The following is a 12,687-nucleotide window of genomic DNA, read 5'->3' on the forward strand; positions in this document are numbered from 1 at the left end:
TTGTCATTTCTGTGATTTGACAAATATAATTACGAATATTTTTCTTAATGGCAAATAGCTTATGAATTAGGATTATGATTTAGGGTCTACGGTTTCTGGCGACGATGGTTGAATTACGCGTTTCAAAGAATATTTGACAATTCTTAGGGGTAGTTGTCTTTGTCATTTCTATGATTTGACAAATATAATTAGGAATATTTTTCTTAATGACATATAGTTTATGAATTAGGATTATGATTTAGAGTATGCGGTTTTGAGCTTGGAGATTGGTGACGATGGTTGAATTACCCGTTTCCAAGAACATTTGACATTTCTTAGGAGTAGTTACCTTTGGCATCTCTGTCATTTTACAGATATAATTACGAATATTTTTCTTAATAGCAAATAGCTTATGAATTAGGATTATGATTTAGGGTGTGTGGTTTTGGACTTGAGAATTAGTGACGATGGTTGAATTACGCGTTTTCAAGAACATTTGACATTTCTTAGGGGTAGTTGTCTTCGTCATCTCTGTAATTTGACAGATACAATTACGAATATCTTTTTCAATGATATATAGCTTATGAATTAGATGGTTTAGGTGATTGTTAATAGTTTTAGGTTTTAGGTAAATTAGTATGATTTAGGTTAGATAATAGTTGTTAATAGATTTGGGTTTGACAGTATTCTGTCATCTTGACGGGTTAATTAATCGCAGAATTGAATTAACACGAAATAAATCTTATAATCGAGTTTGATATCGAATACTACTCTTTTCCATTTTTGTCACTTATCGAATCATTTAAAATTCCAAGTAGTTCCGGGTTGGATAATTAAATGGTTTACAAAATCCCTCCTAAACCACTCATCTCTATGATTTGACAGATATAATTACGAATACTTTTCTTAATGACATATAGCTTATGAATTACGTTTATGATTTAGGTGATTGTTAATAGTTTTGGATTTGACAGTATTCTGCCTTCCTGGCGAGTTAATTATTCGAGGACTTAAATTAACACGAAATAAACCTTACAATCGGGTTTGACATCGATTACTATTCCTTTCAATTTTTGTCATTTATCGAATCATTTCAAATTCCTCGCAGTTCTGGGTTGGATAATGAAATGGTTCACCTTGCGGTTCCACGAAATTCCTCGTAAACCTAAGATTAATTACGTATCCTCTATCGTTTAGCAGTTCGATGCCACTTGACAGATACGAATAACGATTCTATTCGAGGGATTCATCGAACCGCAATCACCGGCAATTTCGAGAAGTACATACATAACTCCAGGGTGCACGCGAATTACTGAAATTAACGATTTTGTAAGCGAATAACGCGAGCTTAAATAATAACATACAATCGGGAAAAGTGTTTTCTTATTATCCAGCCGGTCCGCGAAGCTCTCGAAATTCAGGCCTTCGAACCATCGAATCATCCTCCGGGCCGGAGCCAGTCCCCGAGACACCTTTCCTCGAACCTCGCCTCCCCGAAATTCGCGCAACCTCAGCGTCGTCTTCGAGGAAGCCCGCTTCCCTCGAAGCGCACACCTCGTCGGCGCTTCCTCAATTTGCCTTTCGCCAAAAACGCGCCATCGCGGCACCGCGATCACCTTTCATCAAGAAGTCGAATTACCTGCGGATCACCGGTATTACAGCACCTGTACACAACTGCTCGACAAGCTCTTTAACATCTTCGTTCGTGAAATTTCCACAAACACGTGAGACCACGTCGCGATTTCTCCCGGCCGGTTCCCGGGACCGGCCGGCAAAAACTCGTACGACGAACGCGACCTTTTCGAATTTAAATAATTACCCGCGAAGTGCCTGCCGTGCCACTGCCTCCCTGCCACGTGTAACTGCTCGTATTCGTCGAACGTATCGCGGTTAATTGATATCCCGTTCGGGTACGCAATATGACGAGCGTAATGTTCGCATCGGTCTGCAAAATTTTCCGCACTTGGAATTAAATCTCAATTCAGTATGGAAATGTATAATACCAAACGGACTGCCTTTTAACTCCATTTCCGTGGACTTTAAACTTCGCGGACTGGAATATTCCTTAACCACTTGCGCTGGGAAGACGTGTCACGCACGTCGTAATGCTTTTACCTCAGAATCGCCAATCACGTGGTACACACGTCGTGACGCCTCCCAGCGAGTTACACTGGACTGCGAATTTCCTGCCAGCGCGAGTGGTTAACCCTTTGAGTCCCAAGCAGCGCTTCAGGCTTTCGGAAGAACACGGTTCGAAAACACTGAACAGCGCGATAACGCTTGCCTTAACCCATAGGCTACTGTTGGAATCTATGGGCGTTTAGAAATTTTGCGTTTGTGACACGGAAGGTGTCTATGGGCGCTTAGGAATTTTGCGTTTGTGACACGAAGGACGTCTATGGGCGCTTAGAAATTTTGGGTTTGTGACACGGAGGGCGCCTATGGGTACTTACAAATTTTGGGTTTGTGACACGGAGGGTGCCTATGGGTACTTACAAATTTTGGGTTTGTGACACGGAGGGTGCCTATGGGCGCTTAGAAGTTTTGCGTTTGTGACACGAAGGGTGCCTATGGACGTTTAGAAATTTTGCGTTTGTGACACGGAAGGTGTCTATGGACGCTTAGAAATTTTGCGTTTGTGATACGAAGGACGTCTATAGGCGTTTAGAAATTTTACATTTGTGACACATAGTGCGCCTATGGGCGCTTAGAAGTTTTGCGTTTGTGACACGAAGGGTGCCTATGGGCGCTTAGAAATTTTGCGTTTGTGACACGAAGGGTGCCTCTGGGCGCTTAGAAATTTTACGTTTGTGACACGAAGGACGTCTATGGGTGCTTAGAAATCGCGTTTGTGACACGGAGAGCACCTATGGGCGCTTAGAAATTTTGCGTTTGTGACACGGAGGGCGCCTATAGGCGCTCGGTGTATTTTGGCTCTATGACACAGAGGGCGCTTGTTTTCACAAAAATGGCTCACATCGTAACTCAATTCTTACCGTATGGCACGGCTACTACGTATCAAAGTCTGCCGTAGTCAAGGAGTTAATTGATTGCGAAGAGGTCCAAACGGCGCGATAGCGCTTGTTTAATTTTATGTCGAAAAATCCTAGTCGTCGCAATAGCGCTTGTTGGTACTATGTGACGTACGTGCATCAGCAAAGTTGAGCGGGCGACTTCGACTGAAGAGCGCGATCGCGCTGCTTGGGCCCCAAATGGTTAAACCATTTCTGTGGACTTTGAATTCCGCGGACAGGAATATTCCTTAACCACTTGCGCTGAGAAGACGTGTCACGCACGTCGTAATGCTTTTACCTCAGAATCGCCAATCACGTGGTACACGCGTCGTGACGCCTCCCAGCGAGTTTCACTGGACTGCGAATTTCTTGCCAGCGCGAGTGGTTAAATTAGAGTAAACGGATTGGGAACAAACACGAAAGCGTAATGTATACATATGTACACGAGACAGCTTCTGAAAATCAATTCCACGAAATTTAAATTCAAGTTATATCGTTATATTCGCAAGGTAAACGAATGATCGCGTGCAACCACGTAAATAAAAATGAATATATAAGAGACAGAGCATTCTGATACTCCGTTTCTTCGAAATTTGGCTGCGTTTGCATAAGTATTCGTGAGATGGGGGTATAAAACCGCGGGACAAGTAAACAGGAATAATCGTAATCGCGAGCGAAGAAGGAATGAAAGGAAAGTTGAGGCCCGAAGTGGGAAAGTTTAAACGAGAGCGATGAATGGGGCTCGACTCGCGTGTTCCTTGAAATAAAAAGGTCGGCGCGAGGAACGAATGGGTGCCGAATTCGCGCGCGACAGAGCATGAATCGGCGGCAAATCAGCTTTGCAGTTAATCCGTTCACGTAATCACGAGGCGATTCAGCTGCGACGAAACAATCAGCGATATCAGCGCTGCGTCGTCATTCTCATCAGCAGCCGGCATTCAGAGCACGCCGTTCTACACATCCGTTGGATATTTTTAACCGGGCTTCGATGCAGCCTGATAACTCGCGCGTTATCGACCATTCCGTTCGTTCGGTTCGCCAAGGAAACTGACAGACCGAGTACTAGCGTGACCCACCGCGAAGATTCGATGGTTGAACGTCCCCAACGACAGGGAAATTAGGGGTTTTTAATAGGTTAAACGTTATTTCAGTGACACGGTGTCATTTGTAACTGACACTGAACGATGACAGTCATCGGTCACTCACTGTATACTTTTCTTGTTGACCGTGTTAATGTTTGTTGACTCCGTTCGGACCATGACAGTCATCGGTCACTGACAGTATACTTTTCTCGTTGACCGCGTTAGCGTGTGTTGTCTGAGAATGACAAATTTTTTAAAATTACATTTTATTGGTAAATTTTTAAGTATTATGGATTTCAAGATCAGAGTATGAATGTACCTTTACATATTTATTACTGAGCAAATATCTGATATAGAGGGCTAAGTGGTAAGACAAAGGAAGCTTCTTGCTCTTAAATCGAGCAAATTGAATTTCTATTTGAGAAGCTATCGAGTTGTCGAGGCGTGAAAGATAAGGTTCCGCGAAGTTCTATAACGGACAATGTTGACTTCGTATTGCACAATTTGAGCAATAATCGGATAAAAGAAAATTAGAATCTATTATATTGGATACCAATTGGCAATATTGTGTAATATTTGGCAATAATGTGTAAATAACATATACGCGAACTTTCTGCGTATCATGATCGAGTGACTGAATCACTATGAACGGATAATTCGACGTGACAGAAGAAACTATTTACCTATTCAGAAAATTCACTATACTCAGCTCCTGACCAAGTAAACCTAATCACACTATACTACCGAATAAGAAACACATATCTAAAGACTCAATGACGATTTCCACGAGCATACTTGTTAACCCTTTTCACTCAAGAGGCGCACTTCAGTCGCCATTTGATAAAATTTCGAAGCTCGATATTAATTAATATATCAAATTTGAAATAACGCAACATTGCGTGAAATATCGAAATTAAATAATTCTACGTGTTAATTATTACACGGTTCCATTATTTACTGCTCTTATGGCAGAAAATTTGTCAACTCGTAGCCTTCCATAGCCAAAAAATCATCTAACGCAAAGGGTTAACTAATGGTAGCTATAAAATGAACCAAATCCTAAAAATTCCTGAAGAAACAGTGTACACAATATATTCTATGGTTCGAGACCAATGCTCGCAGCCATAAACCCACCACACACACGCGTATCTCCCAGAAAACTACAGAACCTTCGTGAAAACGAAGACGAGAGAGAATCATCAGTCCAGGAACCATCGCACGAACATGTCTAATCGACATCCACTCAGAGAGCAGCCAACGTTCTCTGCGACGAGAGCGGGCCACCCACCTCACCCATCGACTCGGCAGAGTTGCCCCGGACCAGAAATTCGAGTCTCCAGATCCGTGACATTGCACCGTGCATGCAATCCTGTTTCTACGGCGGCAGTGAGCGACGACGGCGTCTGCGTGGCGACAGCTGGGCGTGCCATCTTGCACGTCTGCGTCCGGCTGCCCATGGTAGCAGGGTAGCACGTGCGGCTAGAAGCAGCACGAGCCGCGGCACGAACCAGAACGAGCCGGTGAACCCGAGTTGGAACAGGAGCGCCGCGACAGGGTGAACCCGACCCGAACGGAACCAGAAGAGACGAACGAGGAACGCGGGACGAGGAAGGAGGTGTTCCCGAAGCAGGAGATACCCCGAGACGGAGAGAGCGGCGCGGGAGAGAACGAGAGACCCGGCCACGGATGCCTCGGCGAACGAAGGGGTAGGCAGACGGAGCGTGAGTCGAGGGGAGGATGGTCTGGTGGAACCAAACCGGTGCTGCCGCGACGAGGAGAGTGTCACGCTCTCTCTGCCGTGCGTGGAAGAAACGAGGAGAGGGTCGCGGTTCTAGCAAGGCGACAGGAACGACAGAAAGTAACGCCGAGCTGTCGGCACAGCCACTTCGGCCGTTCTTTTTCCTGCGATCGGCCCGCTACTAGGAGAAACCTGCTTCTGGCTCCCTCTCCTGCGCAAGAGGTGGCACGCTGCTGCCGCGATCGAAGTGTCGATGCTGCACGCGTGTGGGTGGTCGAGGGTGAGGTGGTAGTTGGGTCAGTTCTGCGCGAAGTTTTTCACCAATCGCTTGCATTCCTTGCGAAGGAACGTCTACCACGAGATTCCAGTTTTCGTTAGTTTCTCTTCGCTTCAATTTTGAGCCGCGCAATTAATTGCTAATTTAATTAATTAGTAATACAAAATTAAATTATTAAATTAATAAGATAAAATTCACAACCTGAAAGATAGAAATATTTTATCTAGACAGAGATATCGTTGGTACTGCAACTTACCTTGCCAATCTCATTTTGAAGAATAAAATCGAGAATTGACATCAATTAGGTATTACATTATAGCATCTCGATGATTTCACTGATCAAGTTAATTAAATAAAATTTAGAGAAACGAAGATTAACAAACTAATTTCAGAATCTTGAATTATATATTGTTCGTGACATAAATAAAATTAGGGTAACGATGTATGCAAAGAGTAGTCATAGGATCATAGTAATCGATCATGGAAAGGATTGCAGAGAAATGAATTGGGTTTAGGAAGAAGGAAAAGTATGATCGAGGCTCTCTATTTGAGAGTTGCGATAAATTTGACATTTTGGAGAATAAAATCGAGAATTAACATCAATTAGGTTTTACATTATAGCATCTCGATGATTTCACTGATCAAGTTAATTAAATAAAATTTAGAGAAACGAAGATTAACAAACTAATTTCAGAATCTTGAATTATATATTGTTCGTGACATAAATAAAATTAGGGTAACGATGTATGCAAAGAGTAGTCATAGGATCATAGTAATCGATCATGGAAAGGATTGCAGAGAAATGAATTGGGTTTAGGAAGAAGGAAAAGTATGATCGAGGCTCTCTATTTGAGAGTTGCGATAAATTTGACATTTTGGAGAATAAAATCGAGAATTAACATCAATTAGGTTTTACATTATAGCATCTCGATGATTTCACTGATCAAGTTAATTGAATAAAATTTAGAGAAACGAAGATTAACGAACTAGTTTCAGAATCTTGAACTATATATTGTTCGTGGACTAAATAAAATTAGGGTAACGATGTATACAAAGAGTAGTCATAGGGTCATAGTAATCGATCATGGAAAGGATTGCAGAGAAATGAATTCGGTTTAGGAAGAAGGAAAAATATGATCGAGGATCGCTATTTGAGAGATGCGATAAATTTGACGGGAACGCGTTTCAGATTTTCATGGCCTGCCCTAATCACGGAACACATCGTTCGATGGACACGAGTTTACGCGTTCCGCTCGCTCGTCCAAAACTGCATTAAACGCGGCTGGCGGAATGTGGGTCGATGCAACGTTATAAAAGCGAGTACATCGCGTTGTTTGCTGTTGCAGGAAGAGGTTTTATGAAATTGCGCTGACCCAGTTTCCCTTGCTTTCCTTGTACACGATTGGATTGAATGGCGTCTCGTGGATTGATCCTAGTTTAACGGGGACAGGTACTATCGCCGCGAGAATCGATGCTTCTCGTCCTCTGCTCCTTAAATTACCCTAATTTTATTCCACCGCCAAGATTTATTACCCCCGATCCCGGATGACAGAAAAATCGATGATTACGAGAATTATCCACGGTTTTATGTTCGGGTTCCAGCGCGACCAGTTCCCGGGTTGGTGTATAAAACGGAGAGGGTTGAATCGATAGATCGGACAAGACAGATTTTACTTTTCCATTGGAAATATCTTTCTAAGGGAAGGCTAGGTGAAGTGCTCCAGTTGACAGGACGCCAGGCTATCGTTTTAGCAACACAGGTGGCGATGTATCGATGCAATCGACAGGTCTGTGCTCCGAATCTGCTCCAATCGTCAAAGCAGCGAGTGCTATCGTCATTTTCTAAGAAAATTTCGATTTTTCTAATTTCCACTATCGAACGATTCACGGGACACCTATGATAGATAATTCAATTTTCTCAGACGATTGCGATGAATATAACAAGTACGAATAACAGATAGAATTTCGAAAGAGAAGCGAGGAATTATCGAAAAATATCCGTCTTATTGATTTTCCTTTAAAAGTGGGGCTACCTAGTTTCCCCCAATGAATCTCCAAATGACACCTGGCTCTTCTCATCCGCATAAATAATCCTAGCATACTTCACCGAACTCGTGTGAAATACATTCTCCAAAAAATCCGAATCAACGTTGCATAAATTCTCAAAAAAATTCCTCGATTGTAAGAAACAGAAACGATCAGCGAATTTTGTCAACCATAGATTTTTCCGAATTTCTAGGAGTTTCCCTGCCAACTCTGGGAACCGAGGAACCGACCCGAAAACTTGACGACTTTGACAAATAACCATTGCCGATCTCGATTGTATCGATTCAACGAACTCGCCTGAAATACATTCTCCAAAATATTCAAATCAACGTCGCATAAATTCTCAAAAAAATTCCCCGATAGTCAGAAACAGAAATGATCAGCGAATTTTGTCAACCGCGGATTTTTCCGAGTTCCTAGGAATTCGCGAAAAGTTCCACGCGACCCTGCCAACTCTGGGAACCGAGGAACCGACCCGAAAACTTAACGACCCCGGCGAATAATTGCGTCGATTCAACGATTGTTCCAAAGGAATCGTGGAACCTAATTCTTCGTTCGATTATGGAAAATCTTGGCGAAAACCCGGCCGGTTCCACCGGAGACAGTGGCACGGTGTGTCAGTGACCCTGCGGTCGAGGCTGGTGCAGCAGGAAAACGCGAAACCACCGCGCGGGTAGATATCGATTTGTCTGTGTTCGCTAGGAAAAAAGTTGGCCGGCCTTCTGACGTTCGCCGCCGATATTGCCCGCAGTCCACGCTGACGTGCCATTTACTCACTAGAACGACCTCCTCACGGTCGTTCCGGCTACCTCCTGCAGTTCCACCTCCTCGTTCAGCCGCGAGGAAGTTGACGATGAATAATGGAATTGGCGAACCGTCGAGGAGAACGGTTCTCCCGGATGATTTTGGTACCCAACATGGCGAGACATGTCAGACAATTCTTCGACCTCTCGGCGATTATGGCTGCGTTAGCATGGTTTCGATTCGGTACATCAAATTTGAAGCATCGAGTACTCTGATTGCACGAATTACGTGCACGCACACGAAGAATATTATTATTGTTATTTGTTGGGATTATTGGGATAGTAAATAAATAAATACAATGTACAGGTAGCCCTCCTACAACACGGCATCTTATAACACGGTTTCGCTTTAACACAATAAGAAAATTGCAAAAACCTTTCTGCAACACTGTACTTCTACATGAGCAGTGACGACGAAGAAATTTATTAAATTAAAGTTGCGTTAAATTAAAATAATATTTTTGTATCTTTTGTTTGTTTTTGTTGTACACACATTTATATTTTTAATAAAAATTAAGTTCTTTATGTAGAATTAAAGAAAATTTGTTTTTAGTAAGTTTTCGGAACGCAAGCCCCTTTTTGTACTGGCTCTAAGTCTCATACAACACGGTTTCACACAACACGGTATTTTCTGGGAACCTATCTACCGTGTTTTAGAAGGGTTACCTGTATATACGTAACGAAAAATGTATATTTCTAGGTAAGTAATTATTTAGATGCCGACGGTACGGTGGTTATATCACGATTAAAACAGCTCGAATATGTAACAACTTCTCACTGTTCATCGCTTGTGTACGTGAAGATGGCGTTGTTGTTCTCTTTCTTCCAACATTATTTATTATTTTATTCATAAAATTTCACGTATAAAAGAAAAGCAAACAAATTGTACGTCATATAACACCGAAGGAACGTGCTTGTAAACGCTTTGTTCAGGAGTGTCGAAGAATTTAACCCTCTGCACTCGAGAGAAGACTCTTAGTCATCATTTAATCAGATTCTAAAGATCGACGTTAATTAATATATCAAATTTAAAATTACCCAACGATGTGTGGAATGTCGAAGAAAAATAATTCTACGTCTTAATTTGCATACGATCTCTCATTTACCATTTTAAAAATATCGTCCACTCGGTGACAGAAAGTCTTCGAATTACTATTTCTCTGTAACGAAAAAGTCGTCGAGTGCAAAGGGTTAAGTCACTAATTGCGACAACCCTGTTTATACGTTGTTACTATTGCAATCTATGTTCGTCCTCGTCATTTATGTATCATCATCTCAGTCCTCGTAGAGCCGTTACAATGTAAACACGTGCACGCGAATACTATTGTCCTATTATATAAAGCGTAATAAGAATATAAAATATAATTATGTTACAAGAAGCACGTTCTGCTGCCATATAAGTTTAACTCTGCAACCACTAACAAGGAGGAATATGTACTTAAGCAGTAAGTTCTTAAGTAGTTTGCTCTGTTCCATCCTGAAGAGTTAAATGTGTTACAGAAGCGTAAGGTTGCATTGTTAAATTTCGTCTGTGAAATAATTTAAAGCTTTCATTTTTCTTTCAGTAAGTATTATCTTATATTATCTAAGAATTGCACAATTTTGTTGAAATTTAAGTTCTATCAGTTTTAGACCGAGGTATAATAACATCGCGGTTTATACCGAGCATTTTTATTCTACGAGAGACCTGTCATTTCCACCAGCTTTTTGTTCTTCTTCGTTTAGGAAATTACGATTGTTCCTCGAACGTGACGCGTAATTATCCACGGGGGGCGAAGGAAAAGCAACGACGAGCTGCCTAAAACGCTTTCCCCGGGCCCCGGGATAAATAATCGGCTAAATAAGTAAGCCCGTTGCCGTTTTATGATATAATTTCGAAACCAGTCATTTCGGGGCAGCTCGTTGCGTCGCCGAGCGAAATTACCGGCAACCGATTACAAGATTCCTCTTAACAGGCAGCTAATTACAAAATATAACCTCCACCTGCCAATCATTATGCCAAAGGTACACCGCGGACATTCCATCCGAATTTTCATACGAAAGCCATAACCTCTGCACGATCGGGGATCTCCTCCTCCAATGGGCGAGCGAAATTCCGATAACTTTATAAACCCACGAAGAGAGTGGACGCCACCTGCCAAAGGCGCAGACCGTCGAACCCTTTCCCAGAGCCAGCCATTATGCCACGGCCAACCGTCGCCGATCATCCCCGAATTCTTCCAACGCTAATTACCAAATCTTCTTCCATTCACCTGACAAAACGTGGCACGTGGCACCCCGACGCAGGCCGGCAAAAACCGACCCACCCTCCGCCGCGCTCTTTTCCGCTGGAAACCGCTCTCCCTCTCGCGTTTCCGGCTTGTCCCATAAATCACCGGGGGCCGTGGTGTAGCAAGTTGTGGGCGGCCGGGTCGGAGGAAGGGTTCTCTGTCGGAAGGGCCCGTGGTTGGAGTGGGACCACGTGTGGGACGGCACCGGGGTACCTGCGAAGGTGGTACGGGGGCCAACAGTTAGCGCCAGACGGTCAAAAACTCGCTGGACCGGCTGCCACCGAGGGCTCCGAGCTGCCTTTTTTCCCTCTTTCCGCGTCCTTTTACGACGCTCCCGTCCACCTCTCATTCATTCCGACCCTTTCGACGAAGCGGCCCTGGGCCACGGACGCAGCGAGACCAGCGCCAGGCTCGCAACCTGCGTCCCGTGAACTCTATGCGTTCACGTGGCCCGTGCATTTTCAATCTTTTATGTCGCCAAGTTAGTCTCCTCGTGGGAATTCTCCTAGCTAGGAACACGGTTTCCAGGGAATCCCTGGGTGCGAGAATAATATTTCCTCCATCTTTGCGAGTTCGTAAACGTATGCTTATGATTGTTGCGAATGTTCTTGGTCTAAAATGTCTACAATTTATAAGTTCTATGAGAAGTTCTTCTGACAAGAGCTTTTTGAGGTTAGGTGGGTTGGACACTGTCCCTTTGCTTAAACACTGTCCATTTGCTTATACACTGTCCCTTTGCTTAACTTGTCAATGTACGTCCTGTGTCATGAAAAGAGAAAAGTTTAAAAGCGTTTCGATGACTTTTGTTTAAAAAGTTTGACACGTGATGGGATTATGATAGTCCAATTTTGTAATTTTGTGGAACTGGAGTCTTTATTTTCCTCAAAATCGTGTGCCTGCATAGCTAGAGAAATTATCCAAACTGTAAAGGGCTAATAGGAAAGATAGACGACACGAATTTTTGCCAATTGACACCGTTTTGCACGATGAAGCGATCAAACGGAAGAACCAAGTGGAATAGAGTATAGCTAACATAATAAAATAAGATATCAGATGCTTAACTCGCGTGCTACTGTAAGTGCAAACTCCCGAGCCCTACACAGTGAGTACTTTAATAGGAGACAGGCTAAAAATAAAGTCTTATGTATATGCATATAGCAGAAAGTTTAAAAGAATGATAATGACCATAAGTACAATTTAACGTGTGGCACCTGCGATTGTCGCATGTCGAAACTTTTATGGATCAATTCGAGGCTTATGGGTCCAGTAAATAAATAAATTAATTAATTAATTAATACGTTAATTCATTGATTTTGTCAGGAGATAAGGATCGCGCGACTCGTATCGATTGTGCCTACTACAAGTCCGTTACAGCGATGGCTGATCGAGTTAATGGAAAATTGATGGTAATGTGATTATGTGTTCTCCCAGTTCGGGGTACTCGAGTAATTAGTTTTTGGAGTATTTCATCCTCCATA

The sequence above is a fragment of the Eufriesea mexicana genome, unplaced genomic scaffold (assembly GCF_001483705.2).
Source record: "Eufriesea mexicana isolate 0111107269 unplaced genomic scaffold, ASM148370v2 scaffold1272, whole genome shotgun sequence".
Classification (NCBI taxonomy): domain Eukaryota; kingdom Metazoa; phylum Arthropoda; class Insecta; order Hymenoptera; family Apidae; genus Eufriesea; species Eufriesea mexicana.